Genomic DNA, 9,909 nt, shown 5'->3' with positions numbered 1-9,909 from the left:
TCAAGATGGGATTTGATGGAAAATGTAAGAGACGGCAGGTTCAAACATTTTGCCTTTTCAGACACTGGTATATTACGAATCAGTAAGAAAATGAAAATAATGGGTTTCTGAACTTAGCACTGAAGTCTGATTTTAGTGCAAGGTGAGATTCCAATTTCCTATTACCTTGACCTGCCCCCACAACCTCAGTTTTCCCTCAGTGAAATGCCAGGTTATACTAAGCGCCTGTTCCTTTGCAGTTGTGATGCTCTAGGCCTCCGCGATGGGGCTACCACTTGCCTGAGACTTGGTCTCTCAAATGGAGATGCTCAGCCTGCTGCCCTTGGCTATGCACACATTGGTGGCTTAAGCAGAGGACGGCTGTCTTTCAGTCGCCAAGCATGACAAGGAAAAAGGCCTTCATTGCCTAGACAGCCTGCATGCCTGACGGCCCTTTGCCACCCTGCAGCGCCCCCTGGTGTTTCCGGGTGTCACGCATAGGCATCCTCCCGAGTCCCTTGCAGCAAGTCGAGAACCTATTCTACAACGCAAAGAATCCACGCTGGGGGTGTCAGGATTGCCAGATCATTTCTCTTTGACCACCAGATAACAATATTAAAATCCCGGTTATCTCCAATAGAAAACCAGAAAGGCGCATTAAGCATGAATGCTGTCATATTTCATTTCTGTGTTATGCTGAATTCAAAGCACACAAAACATGAAAAGAACAGAACTTCTTTCTCTAGAAACAGCTATTTCTCATCAGCTTTAAATTAAAAGCATGTTCTGGGCAGCCTTTGGCCTCAACAGCCTGCGTTCATATCAAGTTCTGGTTTACAAGCAGCTGCTGTGTGATTCTGGGTGTAACCGTTATCTGTAATTGAAATCACCATAAAACAAATCCCCCCTGCACTGGTGGAGTCGGTAATCAACATCAGGAATGCAGCATTCAGGACCCATAAAATATGCAAGATTAATTTGCTGCACTCCATTCAGGCTTCCAACAGCGCTGTCACCTGGGGCCAGAGAAGCAGCAAATTCATTCTGAACCTCCACTAGTTTCAAGATGTAAAAAGTGGCCTCCTTCGTGTTGCTGTCTTCTGTAGTGCATCTCTGCCCTTGCAGACACTTTCTGGAAAAATCAAACAGTCTGCCAAGGTTGTTTGGCTGTGGAGATGCTGAAGTGCTCCTGCTGGTTCCTTTCTTCCCTCTTCATTTCTTCGCATCTCAGTAAACTTCTTGCAGACTTCTACAGCCCTAGACTAGGAAAAACAGAAGATCCTGACTTTGGTCAGTGCACTGGACTTTCCTGCTTAGATACCAAATCAAGGAAGAAGAAATGCCTAAAGGTAAAGCATTAGGATTTGATTTAGGTCATCAGCAGCCAGACCAGGAAGAAGGCTCAGGGAGTTGCAGTAACTTGCTCAGGTTCCCCCAGAAAGACTCCAGAGTTGGTTGTTGGTTGGGTTCTAGTAATGGTTAAACACAGTGTTTAACAGGTGTCCACAGTACAGTTAGGCCCCTTTGTTCTTTGTACTTTTCATGCCCTTACTACTCCAGCCAAATGAAGTGACTTGCAGTTTGCAATATGACTGGTTACACTTTGCTCCCACATTTCTGCACATACTGCTGCTTCTCTCTGACGTGTCATGATCTAATCTGGTCTAGTTCCAGCTCTGCTTCTTGCTACCACGTCTCCCTGAGCAAGTGGCTGTTCTTTGAGTCTTAGGTCCCATTTTAAAGGGAGAAACTTGGTTACCAAAATACCTTTTAATTGTTTTATACTTGGATTTTACAAGAAAGGCTAAGTAGACACTTTTAGGTTTCAACTTCCTCTGTTCAGTCTGGTCTGCTACTTTCCTTCAGCAATTTTCTGTATTCTAAAAATATTGTTGATGCCACTCTCCCCTTTTGCTTACTCTGTTTTCTTTGGGCTTGCATGTAATACATCCTTTGTTCCTTAACTATTGCCTTCAAAAAGTTTTGAAAGTAGTCAGTATCGACATACATGTTAATCGCCATGCTTATCATGAAGTCTCCTGATATTTCTTCTTCCAAATAAGGTGATACAGTAATAGTCTAATTATTACAGTTTAGGAAACAGAGGCCCAGAGAGGTTTAGAAGATTGCCAAAGCCACACAGGTAGTAAGTGGCAGTACAGAGATTTGAATCTAAAGGTTGCCTTTTAATAAAACCTCTGTTCTTTGTGACTAGGTTGCGCTGTCATGAACACATGACAAATGTGTTCATCTGTTGATACTGTGAACTGGGCTCTTGTTTGTCCACCTTTGCAGCCTGCTCAGTTCTTAGCACACTGACAACACCAATATTTTGAGCTAAAAAACAAAACAAAAGAAAGAAACAAACAAACAAAAACATGAATCAGGCAAAGAGGCCAAAGCAAAAGATATTCTCACAGGCCCTTGAGGGGCTGATTGCCCGCCTTTCCCTGTCAAGGGCCTGTCAGAATATCCTTTGCTTTGGTCTCTTTGCCTGGTCCATGATGTATTACGCACAGACAGAAATGTGCCTTTTGTCATAATTTTAATTTCTACATATAAAATATATACTCATCTGTCCCTCCGATGTGGTGGCTGGGATCACAGTGAGGACAGTATGGGGATTTTTTTTTCCCCCAAGCACACTCTTCCTTATCATTTTTTTAAATTGAAATTTCTACTGAGGCACTTATAGATTCACATGCAGTTGTACCAAACAATACAGGGAGATCTTCCTGTGTGCCCTTTCTCGCTTTCCCTGGATAGTTACATCTTGTACTTTATTAATTCTTTTAGCTGACTAAATATTACATTGACACATTTTCATTATCAAAGATTCAAATAATACGGAAGCATAAAGGAGCAAACATGGAGGTCCCTCTTTAACCACCTGGCTCTTCTCCTGGACTCTCTCTTCACTCCGGATGCCACTTTATTCTGCTCTGCCTCCTTCTTCCTTCATGCTCCTTCCTTGTCTTGTTACAATGGCCAACATGATCCTGGGGCAGAGTGGGATCTGGGGATTTCTGGCTGACTCATGGCCTTCAGCACTCCGGGGAACCCAGCCTCTCTTCCATGATGAGTGTAGGTGGCATGGGCAACCCTTGATCTCAACTCTTCCTCTAATGATCTGGCTGGCATCTTTTCAATTCCTGTTGCCATCCTTTTCTCTGTGCCCAGTCAGAAATAATTTCTATTCTACAATTGATGTAATAATACATTTTCTATACCCGGTGGTACTAATAACAAGTAGTACAAAGAGTTACTTAGTAGAAGACAGATATTTCATTTGTTTTATTTGACAGATATGGCCAGACACTTTTCTAAGCACTTTATAAAATATTAATTCATTTAATACTGTAACAACTCTATGAGGAAGGCATCATTAGTATTTTTACCTTACAGGGGAGGATATGAGGCACAGAGAGGTTAAATATTTTGCCCAAGGTCACACAGCTAGTAAATGATGGAGATAGGATGCAAACCCATCAGTCTGGCTCTGGAGTCTGTGCTCTTAACCTCTTATCAGACTCACTGAGAGTTGGAAAGTTCACCCCCTTCCCTTCCGTTCCCTTCCCTCCCCTCCTCTCTCCTCCCTTCCCCTCCCCTCTCTTCCCCTTTTATAATATTGACACATTCCCCCAACATTGACACTTATCTTTCAGGCTATAAATGTGTTCTAATATTTAAACCTTGAAAAGGCACATACCCTAACTTATCCTTTGTCCCCGTGCCCTGTCTTAAGCTCCTACCCCATCTCTCTCTTTCCTATGCTATTTCCTACAAGCCTGGAAAGATTCTTCTATAACTGCTGTCTCATTTCCTCATCTAATTCACCCTTGGGCTCACTGCAGTCAGAGCTTGTATCTCAGTCACTCAATGGAAGCTACTCTGCCATGATCAAAACTGTCATTTCCTTTTATCTCTCCATATATTGATGTGATTAATTATATTAATGCATTTCCTAATATGGAACCATTCTGCCATTAACATCAATTTTCATTATTTAAACTAAGTGCTGGATTCCATTTGCTAATATTTTATTTATTACTGGTTAGTATCAGATGGACAGACTCCTTTTTGAAACTCAGGGGGAAACATAGGAAGTTCTTTCTAGTTCATTTAGTTTCCTTGTTAATTTATAAGGATCTGTTTCCTTGTACAAATGGTTTTACTCTGTATGTAGTTCATGTCTCTCCCCAAGGGATGTCTACCATTTACCATTTAAAAGGGAAACAGCTTTCTGCCTGTGGATGCCACTGAGGAAATATTGTTAAAGTCCCCCTTCCCACTGTCATTGTGTCTAAGTCAGAGTCTCCTAAAGAGGCTGAACAGCTGCAGAAGCTCTCCATCAAAGAGTTGAGCTTTGAAACAACTGATGAACATATGAGGAGTCATTCTGAGCAATGGGGAGTGCTCACGGACTGTGTGGTAATGAGGGATCGAAACACCAAGTGCTCCAGGGTCTTTGGGTTTGTCATGTATGCCACTGTGGAGGAGGAGTGGATGCAGCCGTGAATGCAAGGCCACACAAGGTGGATGGAAGAAACACGGAGCCAAAGGGAGCTGTCTCAAGGGAAGGTTCTCAAAGACCAGGTGCCCTCTTAACTGTAAAAAAGATACTTGCTGGTAGCTTTAAAGACGACACTGAAGAACATCACCTAAGAGATTATTTTGAACAGTCTGAGAAAATTGAAGTGATTAAAATCATGACTGACAGAAGCAGAGGCAAGAAAAGGGGTTTTGCCTTTGTAACCTCTCATGACCATGACTCTGGATAAGATTGTCATTCAGAAATACCATCTTGTGTGAATGGCTGCAACTTTGAAGTAAGAAAAGCCCTGTCAAAGCAAGAAATGGCTAGTGCTTTATCCAGCCAAAGAGGTCAAAGTGTATATGGAAACTTTGGTGGTGGTCGTGGAGGTGGTTTTGGCAGGAATGACAACTTTGGTCATGGAGGGAACTTCAGTGGTGGTGGTGGCTTTTGTGGCAACCATGGTGGTGGTGGATACGGTGGCAGTGGGGATGGCTGTAATGGATTTAGTAATGATGGAAGCAATTTTGGAGGTGGTGGAAGCTACAATGATTTTGGCAATTACAACGATCAGTCTTCAAATTTTAGAGCCATAAAGAGAGGAAACTTTGGAGGAAGAAGGTCTGGCCCCTATGGTGGTAAATGCCAATACTTTGCCAAACTACAAAACCAAGGTGACTATGCCAGTTCCAATAGCAGCAGTAGCTGTGGCAGTGTTTGAAGATTTTCATTACTGCCAGGAAACAGCTTAGCAGGAGAGGAGAGTAAGAGAAGCGACAGGGAAGCTACAGGTTACAACAGATTTGTGAACTCAGCCAAGCACAGTGGTGGCAGGGCCTAGTTGCTACAAATAAGACATGTTTTAGACAAATACTCATGTGTGAGCAAAAATCTCAAGGACTGCATTTGTGACTAATCAGATAACCAGTGATTTTAGTTTCTGTTCTGCGAAAAGTATAAAGCATTCCAACAAAGGGTTTTTTTTTTTTTTTTTTTGTATCCAAGCTATTGATTGCTAAATGTAATAGTCTGACATGACGCTGAATAAATGTGTCTTTTTAAAAAATGTTCTGTGTAAAGTTAGTCTACTCTGAAGCCATCCCGGTAAACTTCCCCAACAGCATGAAGTTAGATTCCTTCAGGATGATGCCAGATTCTATTTGGAATTTATTTACAATCTTCTGGGTAGAAAAGCCATTGTCTTCAGAAACCTTGGTGTAGTTGAACTGATGGTTACTGTTGTGACCTGAAGTTTGCCATTAAAAGGGAAATCATGGAATTATTGGTTATAAAGATGATTGTTGGCACATCCTAAGGAATAGATCTAAATTGATTAATGGTACCAAATAAAATTATAGATGGGAATGAAGTATGTGTATCATCCATTGTCACGTGTAATGATTTATTCTCTTGAACAAAGTAATAAAAAAGATAAATAAAGATAAATAAATGTGTTTTCTAATTATCACTGAAATAGTCACATAAGGCAATATTTCACAATGGGGCATGAAGTGTGAAAATTAGGAAAGCGAGAATCATCTGATTGGCTTTTACATGGAGTTTTTGGGGGTGAGATCTCTAGGGAATACAGATTGGTAGGAAGAACATTCTCTCTTGAGATAAGCCAAAGAGTAATAATAATGAGGTTAGTGACCAAAAGTAAAAGACGGGTCAGTTAGAATATTTTAAGGACTTACACTATGCTTTTTATTGGGCCAAACATATTACATGTGTTACTTACCAGAATGTGAAGTCCATGAAGGCAAAACGATGTACATTGTGTTGATTACTATTTCATTTACAGTTCTATATGGAAGTGCTGCTATTATCCCCATTTTACAGATGAGAAAACCGAGGCTCAGGGAGTTGAAGTAACTTGCTTAGGCTCCCCCAGAAAGACTCTAGAGTTGGTTGTTGGTTGGGTCCTAGTAACGGTTAAACATAGTATTTAACAGGTGTCCACAATACAGTCAGGCCCCTTTCCTCCCCATATTTTTCATGCCCTTTCTACTCCAGCCAAATGAAGTGACCTGCAGTTTGCAACATGTCTGGTCACACTTCACAGCCATATTTTTGCACATGCTGCTGCTTCTCTCTGGCATGTCACGAACCCTGTTCACCTGTTTTACTTCTAGTTGCCCTTCGAGTTTTCTTTATGTATCACCTTTTCCTTCTTCCTTTCATCACACCTCTCCCTCCTCCCTGGGGCTGGGGGAGGTGCTCTTCTCCTCTGTCCTCCATGATCATTTCTCTCATGGCTTCCTGCCCATGGGAGTTTCTCCAGGTTCTTTCCTGCAGGGTACTTTTTTGTTCCCCATTTGGACTAAAGGCTACCTGTACCTCTCAGAATGGGTTTGTTGGATGAATGAAGGCTGAGAGTCTCTTGCTGGTTCCTCTACAACCTGAGTCTGACCTGGTGACTGGCAGTGGTTGCTGAATTCTACCCTCAACAGTGGTGCAAGGTTGGGCTTCTGGGCCCATAAACCCACATCCCCTGACCCTCTGACCATCTCTGACCCTCTGGTGAACCACCTGTTATTTCAAAACGTATCATACATTCCTTCCAAATAAAACTTCATTTAGCTCACTTATTTGAAGAGTAATAAACCATTTAACCCATTTATAACTCATTGAACAGGAGGTTGAACATAATTATAACAAAAATCAGGCTGAGATCAAAACCACCCAAATTTGAGGGAATATAGCCCCAAGAATTGGTATGAGTATATGAAAATCCCTTTGAGTTTTCTGACTGGTTCTCAAAGAGAAATTATATACCATTTTTTTCTTCCACTGTGGTAAATACTATGGCATTCAACTTAGAATAATCTAGTTCATTTTTATTTCCAGAGGATACATAACTGATCAGAAGATCTTCTTTACATTTAGAAACATATATTTCTTTCTGTTGGGAAATAAATGGAAAAAATCCAGAAAAATACATCCTGCTATTAGCCTCAGAGATATACAATTTCTAAGAACATTCTTGCCCAGGTTATAGCAAGAACAGAAAAAGAAAAAGCCTTATTCGTATTTAAAAATTGAATGAAGATTGTGGTTCTCTCTTCCGTATGCAAATCTCTGTAGCATTTTGCTATTAATCTGCTATAAACTCCCAACTCTCCCTGAGACCAACCAGCAGGTCAAGACAGCACAGAGGCTGCAGTTGTCAGTGTAGCAGATCAGTTTTTGAAAGCAAGTGTGTGTGTTCACATGAGACAAAGACTAACACTTAACACTTGCTCACTAACCTACCTCTCTGTGCAGGCCTGGACCAGGTCTACCAGAGTACCAGTCGGATTCTCACCACTAAGCATTGACCTGGCACCTTGTCAGAATTCAACAATATACATAGAATGAATGAGTGAGTGAGTGAATAAGTGACTGATTGCATTCACCCTTTCAAGACATCATGCTGTGACTGGCCCATGTATATATATTTTATACACACAATGCCTCCAGAATCCTCCCCATTCTTTGAGCCCAGCTAGAGTGACACCTCCTCTGTGTCTTAGACTCCTATGATCTCTAGCATCTCTTCCTGTTTCTCCTCTATTCTGTGCCCCATGGTTCCCACAGTGAGCTTTCTTAGATCAAAATCTGGCCACAGTCTTCTCAGGTTAATGCCTTCCAATCACCTCCAGAGGAAACATCGGAATTCCCTGATGTATGGGGCCTGACGTCACACACCCTCATCCACATTTTCCTTCCATGGTGCGGCATCCTTCATCCACTCTGAACTTATTCCCGAACCTAGCTCTGCTCATCTCTGCTCCTTTGCCTCTGCCTATCTTTTCTTCATTACCACCACTTAGGATTCCTTCCTCTAGCATATCTGATTTTCCCTCCACAGCTCTGGTTGGCACCTTCCCGTGGAAGTCCTCCTATTGGCAGAGTTGGTCGCCCCTCTTATGTTCCCCTAACACTTACATAAGTCCTATCAGAGTATGTTTTTCATTGTATTTAATTATTTGCACCCTTCGCTACCTAGTGTGTCCATGAGGGCAGACCCCGGATTTGATTGCCTGACACAGGATTCTCCTTTCCTGCCAGAGGACATGGTACATAAAGAGGGATAAAGACTGCTGTCTCCATGCATTTCCCTTCACCTGCTGGTGTGCCACTGACATCCCTCTCCTAACATCATGTGGAACTTCTAAACATTTATGTGTTAGTGTTGTAGGTATAACTGACATACAATAAAGTGTAGTATTGTAAGTGTACAAGTTTTGAAAAATGCACACACCAATGTAACCATCACTCTGATTAAGACATAGGACATTATAATAATTCCGGAAAGTTTCCTCAGATCCTTTCCAGCCAACAGGTTGTTCCCCTTTTCAGACAAACATAGATCTGTTATTTAGCATAAGGAGTTAGTTTTGCCAGTTCTGGAACTTGGTAGAAACGAAATGACACAGTATGTACTTTTTGTGTCTATCTTCTTATGTTCAGAATATTTGTGAGGTCATCTATGCTGTGTATGTCAATAGTTTTTTATTTTTATTTTTTTGCTGAGTAGTATTCCATTGCATAAATATAGGTTGAATATCCCTTAGCGGAAATGCTTGGTTCCATAAGTGTTTCAGATTTCAGATTCTGGAATATTTGCAAACACATGTGATATCTTGGAGATGGGACCCATGTCTACACGTGGAATTCATTTATGTTTCATATGCATCTTACACACATAGCCTGAAGGTAATTTTGTAAAATATTTTTAATAACTTTGTGCATGAAACAAAGTTCACGTATGTTGAATCATCAGAAAGCAAAGGTATCACTACCTCAGCCACTTATGTGGACAGTTGGTGGTGTTTGGCATCATTATCATTTATTAATTTATATGCTACCTGGCTCTGAATTTATATGCTATCAATAAGCAGTTATTTTTTTACACTTATTCCCACATAAGTATTTAACAGTAGAAATATAATATACCATTCATAGAGCGAAAAACAATGTGTTCAGTGCAACTAAGCAGCACAGACATGAGGTCAGATGTGTCATTTTCCACTTGTGGTGTCATACTGGTGCTCAAAGGGTTTCAGATGTTGGAACATTTTGGATTTCAGATTTTCAGCCTGTATTTTGCAGTTTGTTTATTCATCCACCTGTTGATAGACATTTGGGTGACTTCTTGTTTGGAACTATTACAAATGAAGCTGCTATAATATTGCGAAAGTCTTTTGGCGAACATATTTTTGTGTTTCTTAGACAAAATACCTTGGAGAAGAATGGCTGGGTCATAGGGTAAACGTATGTTTAACTTTCTAAGAAGCAATTTAATTGTTTCCTGAAGTGATGGTTTTATTTTACATGTCCACCAGAAATATATGAGAGGTCCAGTTGCTCCATAATTTTGCCGACACTTGCAACTATCAGTCTTCTTCTTT

General features: G+C 41.0%; 1 pseudogene; it reads left to right on the top strand.

Annotated features, from left to right (window-relative positions):
• Window positions 1-2,963: 2,963 nt before the first annotated feature.
• On the top strand, window positions 2,964-5,024 carry LOC105531370 (annotated as a pseudogene).
• Window positions 5,025-9,909: the final 4,885 nt, after the last annotated feature.

Source organism: Mandrillus leucophaeus, unplaced genomic scaffold, assembly GCF_000951045.1.
Source record: "Mandrillus leucophaeus isolate KB7577 unplaced genomic scaffold, Mleu.le_1.0 Scaffold88, whole genome shotgun sequence".
In the NCBI taxonomy this organism is placed as follows: Eukaryota; Metazoa; Chordata; class Mammalia; order Primates; family Cercopithecidae; genus Mandrillus; species Mandrillus leucophaeus.
This window is presented reverse-complemented; position numbering and strand designations above follow the sequence as displayed.